The following is a 19,388-nucleotide window of genomic DNA, read 5'->3' as shown; positions in this document are numbered from 1 at the left end:
GGGAAATCTGCAAGAGAAGCACACACAAAATTTTAACAGGGGTTCTAGCCTTCCTATCTTTTTTCAATGTGTGTTGTTGTAGGAGAGTTCCGCTCACTTCCTGTCTGATAAAACATCAGCAAGACAGGAAGCGAGGGGAAATCGCTTTAACAGAGTCCTCTATAGCAGTGAAAACCAGAAAGGAGTCTGATTTTTAAGCCCATAAATGACTTGATTTTCTTTCCTTCAAACACGAGTGGAAGGAAAGAAAATTGCTTGATTCCGCCATCAACACTGACTCCCGCTGCACTACTGTATTCTGCCAATGGGGAGCACGGGCAACCTTCCCGGCCGGCAGCAATCAAATGAAAACCAAAAAATCCTACAGGCCAGTTGTACCCAAATCAATGGATCGACTTGGGTACAATCAGCCTGCCCATACAGAGATCGAATCTCAGCTGGTCCAATGTCTCTACAAGTTTTGGATGGACACTCACATTAACGTTAGAAAAGTTTTATTACGTCTTTGAAATGAACCTTAGCAAACAAGAGGATTTCACCATGTCAGACCAGTGTGTTGTTGCCACATCCTTAATTGTATATTAAGGAAAGAGAATCCCCCTTCGTTGGGACTTTGTAGGCAACAACCACACATGTATGAATTAGAAATATAATTTATTAGACATACATAAAATCATTTGATCATGGAATGACCGATAGTTAAAAGGACATAGCAAAAATATTACACAAATGTACAAAAAAATATAAAGAAAAACAAATAAAAGACAAAAAACACAACAGGTTACATGGCTTGCATGACAAAAAGATTGTTGTTACTCTCCGGTATACAGTGGTCTCCAGTACCCGACGCGTTTCTGATTCAAGCACCTTCGTCAGGGGTATTTAATAAGAGTATATGTAGTCATAATTTTGTTTTGCTACAAAAAATAAAGAAAAATATATCATAGCGATAAAAAACATGGATATTTGACAACCGTAAGGGATGGATGAACCTTAACACTTACCCCTTGGAAATGGTCCTGCAGAACGCTGGGAATATCAAAGCAGAAATAGGAGCCAAAGGTGAGCATGCAGTTGAATAAGAGAACCACAAAGCGGTAATACCCTACAAAAGTGAAAGGGACAATTTTATTACTGCACAGACTACACCAACTGAATACAATTCAGGGATCTGATCCATGCACTGGTCCTGCTCAGATGTACACTCGGGGATACACTTGGCGATCCGTGCAGCTGTCTGCCTGTCATTGGTTTCAGAAGGCTGCCTGTACAGAACCCCTGTGTGGGTATACACGGCCCTTTGCTCGGGTATAGGGAACAGTACCCCTATGTGAATCAAGCCTTCAAATAATGGAGAACTATTATAATTTCGATCAGGTTTTTACTGCTGTCCATGTAAGAGGATGAGAACATGGCCAACGGTGGTGGAGTCATGTATCGCAAGAAAGAAGGCAGACCAGAATAAAATTCAGTGCTTCGGCCCCTTTCAAAAGGCACCTTCTGTTTTCATCAGCAGGGGATCTGATCGGACCACAGCAGGTGGATGACAGGTCTGTGTCTGCTCAGTTTATGCAGAGCGGACATGAACAGAGTCCACATTGCTCTATGGACAGCCGGGAGTAAACAAAATCCACTGTCCATTTACAGTGCCTTGCAAAAGTATTCACCCCCTTGGCATTTTTTGTTGCCTCACAACCTGGAATTAACATGGATTGTTTGAGGATTTGCATCATTTAATTTACAGAACATGTCCACAACTTTGAAGATTTTTTTTCTTTATTGTGAAGCAAACAACAGATAGGACAAAATAACAGAAAATGTCAATGTGTATAACTATTCACCCCCCTAAAGTCAACACTTTGTACAGCCACTTTTTGCGGCTATCACAGCTCCAAGTCGCTTTGGATAAGTCTCTATGAGCTTGCCACATCTTACCACTGGGATTTTTGCTCATTCCTCCTTGCAAAAGTGCTCCAGCTTCTTCAAGTTGGATGGTTTGCCCTTGTGAACAGCAACCTTTAAGTCTGACCACAGATTTTCTATTAGATTGAGGTCTGGGCTTTGACTAGGCCATTCCAACATATTTACATGTTTCCCCTTAAACCACTCAAGTGTTGCTTTAGCAGTGTGTTTGGGGTCATTGTCCTGCTGGAAGGTGAACCTCCATCCTAGCCTCAAATCACACACAGAGTGGTACAGGTTTTGCTCAAGAATATCCCTGTATTTAGCACCATCCATCTTTCCCTCAACTCTGACCAGTATCCCAGTCCTGACTGCTGAAAAACATCCCCACAGCATGATGCTGCCACCATGTTTCATTGTTCTTTGGGTGATGTGATGTGTTGGGTTTGCGCCAGACATAGCATTTTCTTTGATGGCCAAAAAGTTAAATTTTAGTCTCATCAGACCAGAGCACCTTCCTCCATACATTTTGGGAGTCTCCCACATGCCTTTTCGCAAACTCAAAAGTGCCATTTTGTTTTTTGCTGAAAGTAATGGCTTTCTTCTGGCCACTCTGCCATAAAGCCCAAATCTATGGAGCGTACGGCTTATTGTCGTACTATGTACAGATACTCCAGTCTCTGCTGTGGAACTCTGCAGCTCCTCCAGGGTTACCTTAGGTCTCTGTGCTGCCTCTCTGATTAATGCCCTCCTTGCTCAGTCTGTGAGTTTTGGTGTGCGGCCGTCTCTTGGCAGGTTTGCTGTTGTGCCATGTTCTTTCCATTTGGTTATGATAGATTTGATGGTGCTCCTAGGGATCATCAAAGATTTGGATTTTTTTTTTATAACCTAACCATGACTTGTACTTCTCAACAACATTGTCCCTTACTTGTTTGGAGAGTTCCTTGGTCTTCATGGCAGTGTTTGGTTAGTGGTGCCTCTTGATTAGGTGTTGCAGCCTCTGGGGCCTTTCAAAAAGGTGTGTATATGTAATGACAGATCATGTGACACTTAGATTGCACACAGGTGGACATCATTTCACTAATTATGTGACTTCTGAAGGTAATTGGTTGCACCAGAGCTTTTTATGGGCTTCATAACAAAGGGGGTGAATACATACGCACATGCCAATTTATTTTTTTATTTCTGAAAAATAGTTTTATGTATATATTTTTCTAATTTTACTTCACCAACTTAGAATATTGTGTTCTGATTCATCACATATAATTCAGATTAAAAATACATTGAACTAAAGGCTGTAATGTAACAAAATAGGTAAAAAGCCAAGGGGGGGTGAATACTTTTGCAAGGCACTGTACACGTGACTACCACCAATCCAATCTGCCTACACAGAAGAGAACGAATCAACTTACGTTTGTTTTTAGCAGACCAGGTTGGAGGAAGGCGGGTGTAAACAAACAAAAGCTTATTTACACCTTCTGGTCCATAAGGGTGAATGGACCATCTGATCAGGTCCACCTGAAAAAACTGATAGGTGGATCTGATTGGAACGGTCATGTCCTACTTACATTTGGGGCTCTTTTTAACTTCATTAAAGTGATAGTAAACTCTGTCACACCACTTATGTCTACAGATAAGCTTATAATAAGGCTTACCTGTAGATACTGTGAATATCTCCTAAACTTGCACTGTTTAGGAGATATTCCGAGTGCATGCGCTCTGAAGGTCCGGCATACCGTGCCAGCTCTCTAGAGCTGGGGCCAGAAAAAACGACAGCTCCTGTGCACATGCGCGGGAGTGACATCATCGCGCCCCTGGCCACTCATCTGGCCGGAGGCCACAAACCCAGAAGGAAGACCAGGGGAAGATGTCAGCCCGCACAGCAGTGACAGTGTGGCGCTGGAGGGCTTAGTTCTAAGGTATGTTTCTCATAATGAGCTAGTATGCGATGCATAGTAGCACATTATGACATTGCCTCGCAGGTTTTTTTTTTCCACCAACTGCGGTTTACTACTGCTTTAATTTCATTACATGGATCTAGCTTTGTCCTCTCAAACTGACATCTTCTTTTTTACATCATTGAGGGTCCGTGTTGACTCACTGGCCGATACCTGGTTGTCAGCATCAGATGTCTACCTTTTCACTCAAGTGGCGACTTTGTCTGCTACAGGGAAGATTTGGTGTTCCTTGTGAAAGTGCTTTTTCAGCCTTGCGTATTGACACATGAGGAGAACCTCCCCCCCCCCCCTCGCCAGGTGTGGACTTCTGCAGCCAGCATGTGATTTTCCTACCTATATGCTTTTATTGTTATGTATGACATGAGTCTGATTATAGACAAGAAATATTTTCACCCATCTGTGTAAATAAATTCCCCTGAAGAAGGAAAATACAAGTTTGACTACGGTCTTCTCCGAAACATGTCGGGATACACATATTAGCCACCTACCCTTAACATACCCATCCTTGATTGGGCTGGTTCTTTGGGTTTAGATGGCACTGAGTGATATTATCTTTATATGCTCCATATGTCTTTAAGATATTGACTCTGTTTATTGTATATGTTTTTCTTGTCCTTTAGACTACTATTTTTCAATTTTTGTATATCAATAAAGTTGGCATATGTTTGCCTTATATCCCTATTTTACTGTTTCTACTTTTTTCCTGCCTTAAAAATCCAAAGGGGCATCCCCCACATGCACTGTTGCATACAATTTTATAGTAGCACATTATGACATTGCCTCGCAGGTTTTTATTTCCACCAACTGCGGTTTACTACTGCTTTGATTTCATTACATGGATGTAGCTTTGTCCTCTCAAACAGACATCTTCTTTTTTACATCCCGGGGAGCGGTCTGTCTCTTCCTGGTTCTTGCAGCCGGCCCCCCCAATGACACGGCACCAGATCTCATACATGCACAGATAGAAATCTGGAGCTGTGTATATTTACATGTTGTTCTATGAATACACCTGACATACCAATGTCCCAGGAATAATGACTTTCCACCATTCATAGAACAAGCAAACAGACGTGGCAGCAGATTTGCATGCACAATTGTGAGATCTGGCACTGTATCTGTTACCATGTTTTTTGAATGGTGAAAAGTAATGTGATGGGTGAAAATTGGCATCACCAAGGTAAAAATAAAAAATGAAAAGGTCATTTTTTTTTTTTTATATACATTGGAGGAGGGAGTGTTAGAATGTCATTTTTCAGTGAAGGTCTGCATGATAAGCATATGAACAATGTTTCAGAGACATGCAGAGTAGGTCCTCCTTCTCAAGGTGTCATGGACATTAAAACTTGTGGGAAGCAGAGTCATAAAAACCTGACATTAACCACATAGATCAAGTCATAAAAATCCTTCCCTTGCAGTAAATTACTAATATCACGGTGAACCATTTATAAAAGCCTCTTAAATTTTTGCCTATTTTAATTTGTTTTGGGGGATCAAGAGCATTATGCACTAGTTTGTTCCTAAGGGTAAAATATGAATAGATATAAAATCTGAAAAATATGGATAGAAACAGACTAACAGAAGGGACACAAAACCCACGTAAACAGGAAGAAAATAGAAACATGGGTTTCGCCTTCCTGACAGGATACAACAGGCAATACAAAACTATGGAATCTATTATTAAAAAATACTGGCCAATCCTCCAATCAGATCAGGTTCTTAATTCTGTATTACCAAACAAACCCATTTTTATTTACAGGAAGGCCCCAACCCTTAGGAACAAACTAGTGCATAATGCTCTTGATCCCCCAAAACAAATTAAAATAGGCAATAATTTAAGAGGCTTTTATAAATGCGGCAAATGTTTGCCATGTAGAGTAAGTAAAAAAACAAGTAAAAGGATAACCAAATTTAGGTCGACATCTAATGGAAATGAATATGCCATCAGGGATCTGATAACGTGTAATAATACACACGTCACTTATGTATTAGAATGCCCGTGCCGGAAACAGTACGTGGGACGCACAACTAGGAAATTGCACATAAGAATCAGAGAACATATTACAAACATAAAAAACGGTTTCAAAAAGCATAGTGTATCCAGACACTTTAGAGACCACCACAACAGAGACCCCACAGGCCTAATCTTCTATGCCATTGATAAGATTAAAGGGCACTGGAGGGGTGACAACAAAAAAGTGAAAGTGTCGCAAAATGAAACCAGATGGATTTTCCAGCTAGACACATTACAACCATCAGGAATGAATATAGATGTCGACCTAAATTGCTTTCTCACTAATTATTAGAAGAATAATGCATTTTAAAGTATGATACCCTTTAAAGTATGACATTTGGTTTGCATCTAATTCCTTGTCCCAAGTATGATATAATCATCTCTCTTCCCTCCTCCTTCCTCTCCCCCTCTCATTTATTTTCATTTATTTTCATTAGTTTTACCTAGCTACTACTGCGTATATACAGGGTGTACGCAATATTATTAATTTTAAAGTGTAGTTTAATTTTTAATTTTAGTATTCTCAGTGTAATAAATATACAGGGTTTAGGCTAATTTATGTATTGTTATGTATTTTATGTATTTTTATATATTTTATGTGTATCTCGTCAGGGTATACCCATTTATACTGTGCGAGGGATCAACACTGCCCCTGCCCTAATACTACTTACGGCTATTTTTATATATTTTTTATTTTTTTATATTATTTCGTTATATTATTCCACATTTAATAGTGACACACATACGAGCGGCATTTTTTGCCCGCACGGGGTCACCCTATAGCCTGTACATAGCCTGTATAAACCACAGGAAAATGGCCGCGGCCTTCGGCCTGTAACACTACATTTTAACTACCTATTTCACCAACTGCTTCTACTTGGCTTCGGTCTGTAAAACCTTTGACAAAATGGCCGCTGACTTTTTTCTTTTTATAAAACAAGGGCCACTTCATTAGAGGTATATACACGGCTTCGGTCTGCAATAACCACACACAAAATGGCCGCGGACTTCGGTCGGCAATATCTAAGGCAAAATGGCTGCCGGAGGTCCCCGGAGCGCAGGCGCGCAGTACACCATGCCCAGCATAAAAGGAGGGGAGGTGACGCAAGGGGTCACGCTCCCGTAGACGTCCCTCTGACGAAACGCGTAGGGGGTGGCCTATCTGACGCCTTTGCATCATCTCCCAGTGGATCACAGTTTTTAAACCTGACCCTCTCCTGTTTGATGACACTTGGTTGCCTGTTTTAAACTGCTTAAATGTGAGTACCACTTTGTCATCTGCTTTTAATAAAGAGTGCTGTATGGTTTTACGCTATGGGAATCTCCTCTCTCTTCTTTCATGCTTAATACGTCACCTTGATCCAGATACTGCATGTGGATTGCCGCACAGTGGCACACACTGTGACTGCGTGTTACCCCCGTAGGGGTTAAAGAAGCTGGTGAGTGTCTGCATGATCACAAGACACGAGCACCCGGTCACCAATATTAACATAGGCAGCGGATGCATGTATGGACACACCTGCCTAGGTCTACAGAAATACCAAGATTTTCACTATGAACGTTTAATATCACCTATGTTGCACTGAGCACCAGTCACCATTCAATTTATTCATTTATTTAGTATTATTCATGTTTGACAAAATCTTTATGTAGCACAGTCACTTTGGATGTCAGGAACCGGACACTCTCCCTATTCCTGCCTTTGACCCCCCCCCCTTTTTCCACCCCCCCCCCCCCACTCAAACTGGGTCATTTTGTTTGTTTATATTCGATTCATATGGTTTTGTTTACATACGATTCACATGGTATTCTTTAGTCTCAATACCCAGGACAGCGCTACACCCACATATTAACCTTTCATTTACCTTCGTACTTCCACTTTGGTGGAAATTACGTCTGTGGAGGCAGCAGTCCAGTCTTTTATGCGATTTCTGCATTTTTATTTCCTGTTCCGTTGCGCGGATATACCACCCATATTCCGTTACGATTTTTCAAACGCATTTTTTGGGGAAAAAACACACTTTTTAAAATTTTAATGCACTACAACACACTATATTGCCCAAATGTTTGATGAAATAAAAAAAGATGATCTTAGGCCGAGTACATGGATACCAAACATGACATGCTTTAAAATTGCGCACAAACGTGCAGTGGCGACAAGCTAAATACATTTTTAAAAGCCTTTAAAAGCCTTAACAGGTTACCACTTTAGATTTACAGAGGAGGTCTACTGCTAAAATTACTGCCCTCGATCTGACGTTCGCGGTGACACCTCACATGCATGGTGCAATTGCGGTTTACATTTGACGCCAGACCGACGCTTGCGTTCGCCTTTGCGCGAGAGCAGGGGGGGACAGGGGTGCTTTTTTTAATTATTTTTTTGCTTTTTTATCTTATTTTTAAACTGTTCCTTTCATTTTTTTTTTTTAATCATTTTTATTGTTATCTCAGGGAATGTAAATATCCCCTATGATAGCAATAGGTAGTGACAGGTACTCTTTTTTGAAAAAATTGGGGTCTATTAGACCCTAGATCTCTCCTCTGCCCTCAAAGCATCTGACCACACCAAGATCGGTGTGATAAAATGCTTTCCCAATTTCCCAATGGCGCTGTTTACATCCGGCGAAATCTAAGTCATGAAATGCTCGTATCTTCCGGTTTCTTAGGCCATAGAGATGTTTGGAGCCACTCTGGTCTCTGATCAGCTCTATGGTCAGCTGGCTGAATCACCAGCTGCATTCTCAGGTTCCCTGTTGAGACAGGCGAGCCAGAGAAAAACACGGAAGACGGTGGGGGGCATTCCCTCCGACTGCTTGTAAAAGCAGTCTAGAGGCTAATTAGCCGCTAGGATTGCTTTTACATGAAAGCCGACCGCTGGCTGAAAAGAATGATACCAAGATGATACCTAAACCTGCAGGCATCATTCTGGTATAACCACTCAAAGTCGTGAATGGCGTACCTGAAGACAAAAAAATGGTTAACAATAAAACACAGTAAACGGTAAAGTATAAAAAATTACATACCTGAAAAGCAAACGTGATAAAAGATAATAACAATAAAACATTGCAGAATAGAATACAGTAAAAAAGAGCAGAACAATAGAGAGAGAATAGAGAGAGAGAGAACAATAAAAGGACAACTATTTTTTTTTTTATATATATATTTTTATTTTTTTTTACACTTTTTTTTGTAACTAACTTTTATAACTGTAACCGGTTCCAGGTTCGGGTCTCTCAAAATGCGATGGCATCTTGGGAGAACCTGTGAAAGTGCGCCTAGTCTGTACAATGCTGTACCCTACGCTAATACTCAACTAGTGTATGGTAGCGTTCAAAACATTCACCAATGCAAAGACGAGGATTGTCAGGACAGGAGGGACAATAATAGCGGGTGTCACGCCTATATCCGCGCTTGCTGCAGACACAACATATTTTTTGGGGGGATTCGTCGGGTAGGGGTACTCGGGAGGACATAAAGAAAATGCCTCTCATGCAGCCGACTGCATTTGGTTGGGGATGTGAATGGGGGAATTATGGGTGCTGCAGAAGTGGTGGGTTCCCAATTAGGATTGGCGAATGCAGCAGGAAGGGCATTATGGGCACGACGGGCCTGTTTGTCTTCTTCTTGGTGGCACTACTTGTGCTTGCCACCTCACCAGCTTGAACTGCACTTATGGGACTCGCCACGTCACCAAGTGTTACTACAGTGCTGGTTTGACTACGACCGGGGTATACTAGGCCGCTGGTGCTTGCCAGTTTACCAAAACGCTACCAAAAAAACTGTTAGCGATCACAGGGATCAGGCCTGACTCTGCGAACGCTGCAGTTATGCGTTTAGTGTTTTGTAAGTGACAGCGATCGATCGATACTGCACTTGGGTGGGCTGGGCTGGGCGGAGGGGCAAAACGCAGGTGTTAGCAGGTATCTGGGCTGATCCCGCTAACACTGCGTTTTTGGGAACCCTAAACTGCTGGGGACGCTAGTATAGATCTGATCGGATCAGATATTGATCCGTTCAGATACTATACCACTAAGGGAGGCGTATGCTGCGTGCGTGGGTGTTAGCGGTACTGGCGCTAACTTGACGTTGCCTGGGGCTGGTGCTTGCCAGTTCACCAAAACGCTACTAAAAAAACTGTTAGAGATCGCAGGGATCAGGCCTGACTCTGCGAACGCTGCAGTTATGTGTTTAGTGTTTTGTAAGTGACAGTGATCGATCGATACTGCACTTGGGTGGGCTGGGCTGGGCCGGGCGGAGGGGCAAAACGCAGGTGCTAGCAGGTATCTGGGCTGATCCCACAAACACTGCGTTTTTGGGAACCCTAAACTGCTGGGGACGCTAGTATAGATCTGATCGGATCAGATACTATACCACTAAGGGAGGTGTACGGTGCGTGCGTGGGTGTTAGCGGTACTGGCGCTAACCTGACGCTGCCTGGGGCTGGTGCTTGCCAGTTCACCAAAATGCTACCAAAAAAAACTGTTAGCGATCGCAGGGATCAGGCCTGACTCTGCGAACGCTGCAGTTATGCGTTTAGTGTTTTGTAAGTGACAGTGAACGATCGATACTGCACTTGGGTGGGCTGGGCTGGGCCGGGCGGAGGGGCAAAACGCAGGTGCTAGCAGGTATCTGGGCTGATCCCGCTAACGCTGCGTTTTTGGGAACCCTAAACTGCTGGGGACGCTAGTATAGATCTGATCGGATCAGATATTGATCCGTTCAGATACTATACCACTAAGGGAGGCGTATGCTGCGTGCGTGGGTGTTAGCGGTACTGGCGCTAATCTGACGCTGCCTGGGGCGACGCATATCACCACTGGGCGATCAGGGGGCTAAACCTTTATTCGGTAATAAACGGCGGGTGCCCTGACAGTATAAAAAATAAACGAACTAACCAGCGTCACCCGTAACAGTTATACGGTGATCAGTGGTGAAAGGGTTAACTAGGGGGCAATCAAGGGGTTAAAACATTTATTAGATAGTATATGGGGGTCCCTGTCGCTATAAAACGCTGACGGCGAACCTAAATATTTACATCCCTAACTAGCGTCACCAGCGACACTAATACAGCGATCAGAAAAATGATCGCTTAGTGACACTGGCGACAGGGGGTGATCAAGGGGTTAAAACTTTATTAGGGGGGGTTAGGGGGGTACCCTAGACCTAAAGGGGGCTAACCCTAACTGACCTAACACAGTAACTGTCACAAACTGACACCATGCAGTAATCAAAAAAAAAAAAACTGCTTGGTGTCAGTGTGACGGGGGGGGGGGTGATCGGGTGGGGGATCGAGGGGTAAAGGGGGGTGTAATGTGTGCCTGGCATGTTCTACTGTGTGTGTGTTTGGTGCACTCACAGCGAAGTCTTCTCTCCTCGGCGCCGGAACGGAAACTGCCGAGCCGAGGAGAGATGACATCACATCCCCTGCCTCTGTGTACTACACAGAGGCAGGGGAAGATTCTGATTGGCTGGGAGCGATCGCGAGGGGGGGGCCACGATCGGATGGCCTCCCCTTCATCACTGAACGCTCCCAGACCAAAGGCGACCGCCGATCGGACCCCCCACCCGCGGGAAGGCAAGGACGTATATGTATGTCCTTTTGCCTGCCTGTGCCGCTCTGTGGACGTATATCGTCGTGCGGCGGTCGTCAAGTGGTTAAAAAAAAATACGTTCTGTTAATCAGCTAAAATATTCTCATTGCATTAACATTTTAATCTGCCCTTCAGATTATTGCACTGGTTATTTTTTAAAGCTGAACAGCCAAAAACGATATTATGACACGTGCAGTGTAAGAATAAATCCACACTAGTGAAGGGTGTCCCATGTGTCTAGGTGGAGGTTACGTATAACTTGCTTTAGGCTGGCCATACACTAATAGAATATCCTTCAATTTTCTTCATTTTAAGAGCGTCCTTTTGATTTTCTAGTTTTTAGTTTTTAGTGGAGTCCAATCAATGTTCGTTTTTGACCGCAGTGACAAGAAATTCAAATTTAAAAAAAAAAAAAAATTTTCTCAAACGAACACGTTTCTTAGGCAGGCCCTACATGGGTTGAATTTATAAAGAATTTTCTTTCGAAAATCTTATCTAAGAATTTTCGTTCGTATTTCGCACCATTAGTGGGCTGCAGCAACAGCCGATTTTCGTACGGCCATCGAATTTGAGTAATCGGACATGTTGGAAATTTTTTGAAAACAATTTTCTAATCAATGATGGGAGAACCGTGCGAGAAATGTAATCGAAAAAGAAAAGCGCATGTGCAAGAAAAGAAAATTCCCAGAAAGAAAAGAAGATTCCCAGCCATGAAAATTCTTTTCTGTAGCAACATGAGATGAAATTGAAGGCTTGGCTGGTTCTAAATCAATGGTGGCACCATCGGATCACAAAACGCACACATTTTCTGATTTTCAAAAGAAATTTCTTTTGAAATTCGACCATGTATGGCCAGTCTAACTGTCGTTTTCATTTAGAAAGGCCTATTAATGCCAAAATCGAATGTTAAAAGCAAACATTTTGAAGTACCTTTGATCGACATTAGTCAAGTCATCAAATGTACGAATAACTATCATACGAATATCCGTACGAACATTAGTTTAACCAGTTCAGATCCGCGCTATTGCCGTATGACGGCAACAGCGCGGACCTGCTTTGCCGGGACGACGTCTATTGACGTCGTCCCGTGCACGAGCGGCCTTCGCGCCCCCTGCAGGGCGCGCGTGGCACGCTCGGTGATCAGCGAGTCTATGAGACTCGCCTGATCACAGATCGGAGTAAGGGGTCGGTCCCGACCCTTTACCACGTGATCAGCTGTCAGCCAATGACAGCTGATCATGTGATGTAAACAGAGTCGGTAATCAGCTATTTTTTCTCCTTGCGCTGACAGCGTGAGGAGGAAAAAAAAAGCCGATCACCGGCGGTCGTGAGAGGGACATCATTTCCGATCACGGCGATCATCTGTGCCCCCTGCCAGTGACACCTAGCAATAGGCAGCAGTGCCGCCTACCAGTGCCCACCAGCGTCACCCATCAGTGCCCACAGTGCCACCCATCAGTGCCCACAGTGCCACCCATCAGCGCCCACAGTGCCACCCATCAGCGTCCACAATCAGTGCCACAACAGTGCTGCACATCAGCGCCATCTATCAGTGCCCATCAGTGTCACCTACCAGTGCCCATCAGTGCCCCCCATCAGTGGTACCTATCAGTGCCCATCAGTGCCACCCATCCTTGCCACCCATCCGTGCCACCCATCAGTGGCCATCAGTGCCGCCTTATCTGTGCCCATCAGTGCCGCCTTAACTGTGCCTACCCGTGCCCATCAGTGCAGCCTATCAGTGCCGACTCATCAGCGCATATCAATGAAGGAGAAAAACTACCTGTTTGCAAAATTTTATAACAAACTATGAAACATGATTTTTTTTTTCAAAATTTTCCATCTTTTTTTGTTTGTTTAGTAAAAATCAAAAATCTCAGCTGTGATTAAATACCACCAAAATAAAGCTCTATATGTGGGAAAAAATGATAAAAATTTCATTTGGGTACAGTGTTGTATGACCGCGCAATTGTCATTCAAAGTGCGACAGTGCTGAAAGCTGAAAATTGTTCTGGGCAGGAGGGGGGTTTAAGTGCCCAGTAAGCAAGTGGTTAAAAGTCTTGTAGCGAATGGCCATCTTTACCCTCACCCCTGGTACGGTGCATTCCGTGCCTAATGTGGGGTGCGAAGAGTTCCTGTTCCAGTTGATTTGCTCGGATCACATCAGACTGCTCACACCTCAGAATGTAAAGCACTCTGTGATTGGAGGAGGGAGATCATGATATTCAATCACACTGCACATTGCATTCGTCGCAGCTTAGGCACACTACAGATCCCCCATTCAGTAAAGGTCTCATTTTCAACAAATGCAAGGTGCAGTGTGATTGGAGGATGTGCTGATGAACGTCACAACATCCCCTCCTCCAATCACAGTGTGCCTTGCATTCATTAAAAAAAAAAAAAAAAACACAGAGTTTACAGAATGGAGGAGCTACAGTGAAAGTAACCTGCTGTGATCTGTGTACTCCTGCCAAAACGTACTAACTTTCATTCAACTTGTAGAAACTAGTCAGCCCCAACTGCACTGTACAGGTGAGTGGAAGTCAGAGTTGCACGTGGCACGTGGCACTACAGCCTAGAGCAGCCTTACCCAACCTTTTCAACACAGGAGAACCCTTGAAATAACTTTCTGGTCTCAGTGTGATGGTAAGTGGGAAAAATGCTCCTTACATGTGTGGTCATTGGGAAGAATTACCCAATTGCAGATAGATAAAAAGATCAATGGTGTCAGTGGGAACTTATCTGAGAGGCAGAAATTGCTCATTGTTCAAGGAACCCCGAGGAACCCTGGTTGAGAAACCGTGGCCTAGACACATGAATGTCTCCTGGGATATGTAATGCGCATATCTCAGGAGCAAAACGTGTCACTCACCTAGGCGGCAATGAAGGATGAGGGGTGGGTGTGTAACGTACAAACCATAAAAGGTTAAACAAAAAGGGGAGGTCTTCATGGAGTGTTCCTGTGCAGTACAATTTCAGCAGCCCATTAAATTCCTTTTGATTGCGGAGCCCCGAGAGCGCTGGGATTGGTGGTGATGTCTGCACTACACAGAGAGGCCGCTCTGTGACCCCCGAAAACAGAAGCAACGAGGATTTTTGTCACTTCCGGCTTTTTGTTTACCTGGCTGTTGGCGGCGAGGAAAGCAGCCGATCAGACCGATCTGTGCCTGACTGGCTGCATTGGAGGTCAGAGGAGAGATTTGGGGTCTAACAGATCCCAAATCTCTCCATTAAGAGGACTAAGGATGAACTCAGGCGTGTTCGCAACTCCACGTGCCCGCCCTGCCAGGAAGCTGACACTCCACAGCGCTGATCACAGGCAGTGAGACATTTCCCGATCCGCGGCTGCACAGATTGGGAAATGTCTTATTGCCTGTGATTAGCGCTTCGGAGTGTCAGCTTCCTGGCGGGCGCGGGCACGTGAAGTTGCAAACACGCCTGAGCTCTTCCCTAAAGAGGACCTGTCACAGCCCATGCTGTCACAAGGGATGTTGCTCATCCCTTGTGATAGCAATAAAGTTATGCCCCGTACACACGATCGGACATTCCGACAACAAAATCCATGGGTTTTTTCAGACGGATGTTGGCTCAAACTTGTCTTGCATACACACGGTCACACAAATCTTGTCGGAAATTCCGAACGTCAAGAACGCGATGACATACAACACATATGAGGAGCTGAGAAAAATGAAGTACAATAGCCAGTGTGGCTCTTCTGCTCGATTCCGAGCATGCGTGTAACTTTGTGCGTCGGAATTGTGTACACACAATCGGAATTTACGACAACGGATTTTATTGTCGGAAAATTTGAGATGCAGATGTGTGTCAGAAATTCCAATGGAGCCTAGACACGGTCGGAATTTCCGACAACAGGCTCCCGTCAGAAAATCCGACTGTGTGTATGGGGCATAAGTACGAAAAAAAAAAAAAGTTTTAGATAAAAAAATTATAATTAAAAAAAATATATAAATTACATCACCCCTGTCCCTACACACAAATGTGAACACATATGTAAACAGTGATCGTACCACACTTGTGAGGTATTGTTGTGAACGTCAGAGCAAGAGCAACACGTCTAGCCCCAGACCTCCTCTACCTCTAAACTGATAACCTGGAAAGGTATTTAAAGCTTTACGGTGCGCTATGGAGAAGTACTGTACTTTGGCACCATTCCATGGGCGTGCACAATTTTTATTGTGTGACAGGTTAGGTATCTGATTACTCAGTGTACCATCATCTTTAATATTTTACCATAAAATTGGATATTGTATTGTGTTTGCATGCACTAAAATTAATCAAAGTGTTTTTTTTTCCAAACAAATTGTGTTTGAAAAACTGCTGCGCAAATACATCTGACAATAAAACAACATGACAAAAATCGCAACAACCGCCATTTTATTCTATAGGGTCTCAGCTTTTATTCTACACACACACACACACAATATACATGTTACACACACTACACGTCATTAACAATATACACACACACACACACACACACACATACAACATATACACACCGTACACAGACAATACACACAGACAATACACGTCACAAACAATACACACACAAAATATACATCACAAACAATATACACACACACACAATACACGTCACAAACAATACACACACACACAACATATACACACTGTACACAGACAATACACACACACAATACACGTCACAAACAATATACACACACACAACATATACACACTGTACACAGACAATACACACACACACAATACACGTCACAAACAATACACACACAAAATACACATCACAAACAATATACACACACAACATATACACACCGTACACAGACAATACATACACACACACTACACGTCACAAACAATACACACACAAAATACACATCACAAAAAATATACACACACACACACATACAACATATACACAATGTACATAGACAATACACACAGCACACATACACAATACATGTCACAAACAATTTACACACACAACATATACACACTGTACACAGACAATACACACAATATAAATAACCTCTATTAATTTGCAAAAATTATTGTAAATCAATATAAGCGGCACTAGTGCAAGTGATGTGACACAACCCAGTGTCCAAGATGTATAACCTGTGCACTATGGTAGTAGTACGTGACAATAATGTGCATCACTCAAACAGAAATCTATAAATATACCACAAATCAATATTGCATCATATGTGGAAACAAATAATAGTCCATCTGTGAAATGTCCATAGAGAGAACACCGTGAGAAAGTGTGCAGATTACTAAAAATGTCCACCAATTCACACCGTGCCAGTGATTCCTCTCCCTCTGGATTCAACACTCACCGGATGAATATGCCTCACACTCTCGTGTTTTGGCAAACAAGCATAGTAAATTGGATAATCAGGTAATGGTGGAAAATCCAAGTTGCATTCGTCCCAGTGTCATCTCATTCCATATGCAAATAAAAATGTGCAAAATAGTGTGATACCGTAAAACATAAAATGTATTGAACTGTGTGAACTTCAATCATTGCACTCACATGATAAACTCTTTAACTCAAGCCAAATCAACACAGCAATCCAAAGTATCAATCCTCCTATGTGAAACGCCCAGCACCAATGTAAAAGATGGTCGCGGCGGACCCAAGGTAAGTGGTAACAGGCTCTCACCCCCACTCGCTGAAGCTCGTCTGACCAAGCAAGGACCTGCTACTGACGCACGGAGATGAGCTGCAGCGTCTCCTCCGTCACACTCTGCTATTGATGGATGCCGTACAGCCACGCCCCCGACATGTTTCGTCATACCTGACTTGTTCATGGGATTCCCATTTTTATTTGCATATGGAATGAGATGACACTGGGACGAATGCAACTTGGATTTTCCACCATTACCTGATTATCCAATTTACTATGCTTGTTTGCCAAAACACGAGAGTGTGAGGCATATTCATCCGGTGAGTGTTGAATCCAGAGGGAGAGGAATCACTGGCACGGTGTGAATTGGTGGACATTTTTAGGAATCTGCACACTTTCTCACGGTGTTCTCTCTATGGACATTTCACAGATGGACTGTTATTTGTTTCCACATATGATGCAATATTGATTTGTGGTATATTTATAGATTTCTGTTTGAGTGATACACATTATTGTCACGTACTACTACCATAGTGCACAGGTTATACATCTTGGACACTGGGTTGTGTCACATCACTTGCACTAGCGCCGCTTATATTGATTTACAATAATTTTTTGCAAATTAATAGAGGTCATTTATGTTTCACATTTAAAAGTGGCAGCTTTGGGAAATTTCACGGAGTCACATACACTCCAGAGCTCTTTTTGATTGTTTACACAGGGGTGAGATATATCTTTGTCTTTGAGCGCAGTGGTGGGGACTCAAGGAGGGCGCAGTTTTTTTTGAGTTTCATTATCTATACAATACACACAATATACATGTTACACACACGTCACAAACAATATACACACACAACACATACACACATTCCACATTGCAATTCCCCCTCCCCCAAAGACAACCATTCATTGGGCACAATATACCTGTAGGTGTAAATACATACAGTGCATATATACATATATATATATATATATATATATATTTAATATGTGTGTATGGTTAGCATTTTATTTAATAATGCAAAAATGGACATGTAGCCATTCACTTCCCAGAGAGTGAAAGAAAAAGAGAGAAAGGGAGAGGAATAAAGAAAAAAAAGGGACAGAAAGAATAAAAGATGGAGAGAAGAAACAAAGACAGTATATGTGTATATACTAAAAAAAAAAAAAACTGCCGTGCGCGGCTAAAGCACTCGAGTTTGACTTTAAAAGGTGGAAACCCTAGTGGGAGTCCTCTCCTCCACTGTGCAGATCCTGCCAGCCCAATAATCCCGTCATCATCCTATCACTACAATATAAAGCGATCCCCGGATCCCTCCCTCCACCTTCTCATCAGCCACACTGATCCAGATCACGTGACTCTGGCAATTTAAACTGATCACATGGCCTGAGTTCTGCTGAAACACATCCAGCGATCACTAACCTCTCTCTGCTGGTACGGCCATGGCTTCTCATCACACTATATATAATCACACTATATATAACGCCCGGCTTATATAACACAGATATACCGCTACTCCCTGACTCCGCCCTCCTGGGCACAGAGTCCCGTCCAGGGCGGTGTCACTCTGATCACCCCGCCCTCCGCTCCTACATACAGACAGTGAGAGCGCCGTACTGAGCATGGCCACCAGAGGGCCAAGGAGACCATTCACAGCCCGCTGTACTATACATGTCCTCCTGAGGGCGCGACTACTTCGTGACTATTCAAAGTCAGAGGAACTTAGCAATGTCCAGCAGAGGGCGCGCCAGAGGAAAAAACGCTTTATTATGTGGCTACTGGTATAGCCAGTCCAGCCGAACGTGTCCACCAGAGGGCGCACATGCTCTGTATGCTATTAACCCCTTCACACCCAAGGGGAAAAGAAATCTAAAAACCTAAACTCAATTTTGCAACTTCACATGTGTTAGACCCCTTTCACACTGAGGTGCTTTACAGGCGCTACAGAGCTAAAAATAGTGCCCGTAAAGTGCCTCTCCTGTCTCTCCAGTGTGAGGGCCTGAGGGCTTTCACACTGGAGCCGTGCGCTGGCAGGACGTTAAAAAAAACTCCTGCAAACCGCATCTTCGGAGCGGTGAAGGAGCGATGTATACACCACTCCTAAACTACTCCTTCCCATTGAACTGAATGGGCACCACTGCAGCGGCGCTTTGCCGGCCATTTTAACCCTTTTTCGGCCATTAGCGGGGGCTAAAGCCGCCCCAATAGCACCCGAAAACCCCAAAAAGGGGTTTTCTTAGTTGGCGCTTTACTGCCAACGGCGCCAACGCCCCAGTGTGAAAGTGGCCTAAGTAA

General features: G+C 43.4%; 1 long non-coding RNA gene across 1 annotated transcript; it reads right to left on the bottom strand.

Moving 5' to 3' along the window:
* Positions 1–772: 772 nt before the first annotated feature.
* On the bottom strand, positions 773–18,609 carry LOC141147667 (uncharacterized). The gene is made up of 3 exons (XR_012245092.1): positions 18,516–18,609; positions 1,005–1,105; positions 773–917 (listed from the first exon to the last, which is right to left on the bottom strand). It is a non-coding gene; the product is annotated as an uncharacterized lncRNA (long non-coding RNA).
* Positions 18,610–19,388: the final 779 nt, after the last annotated feature.

Source organism: Aquarana catesbeiana, linkage group LG06 (genome assembly GCF_042186555.1).
Source record: "Aquarana catesbeiana isolate 2022-GZ linkage group LG06, ASM4218655v1, whole genome shotgun sequence".
Lineage (NCBI taxonomy): Eukaryota > Metazoa > Chordata > Amphibia > Anura > Ranidae > Aquarana > Aquarana catesbeiana.
Note: the sequence above shows the minus strand (reverse complement) of the source record. Positions and strands in the feature narration are given on the sequence as shown.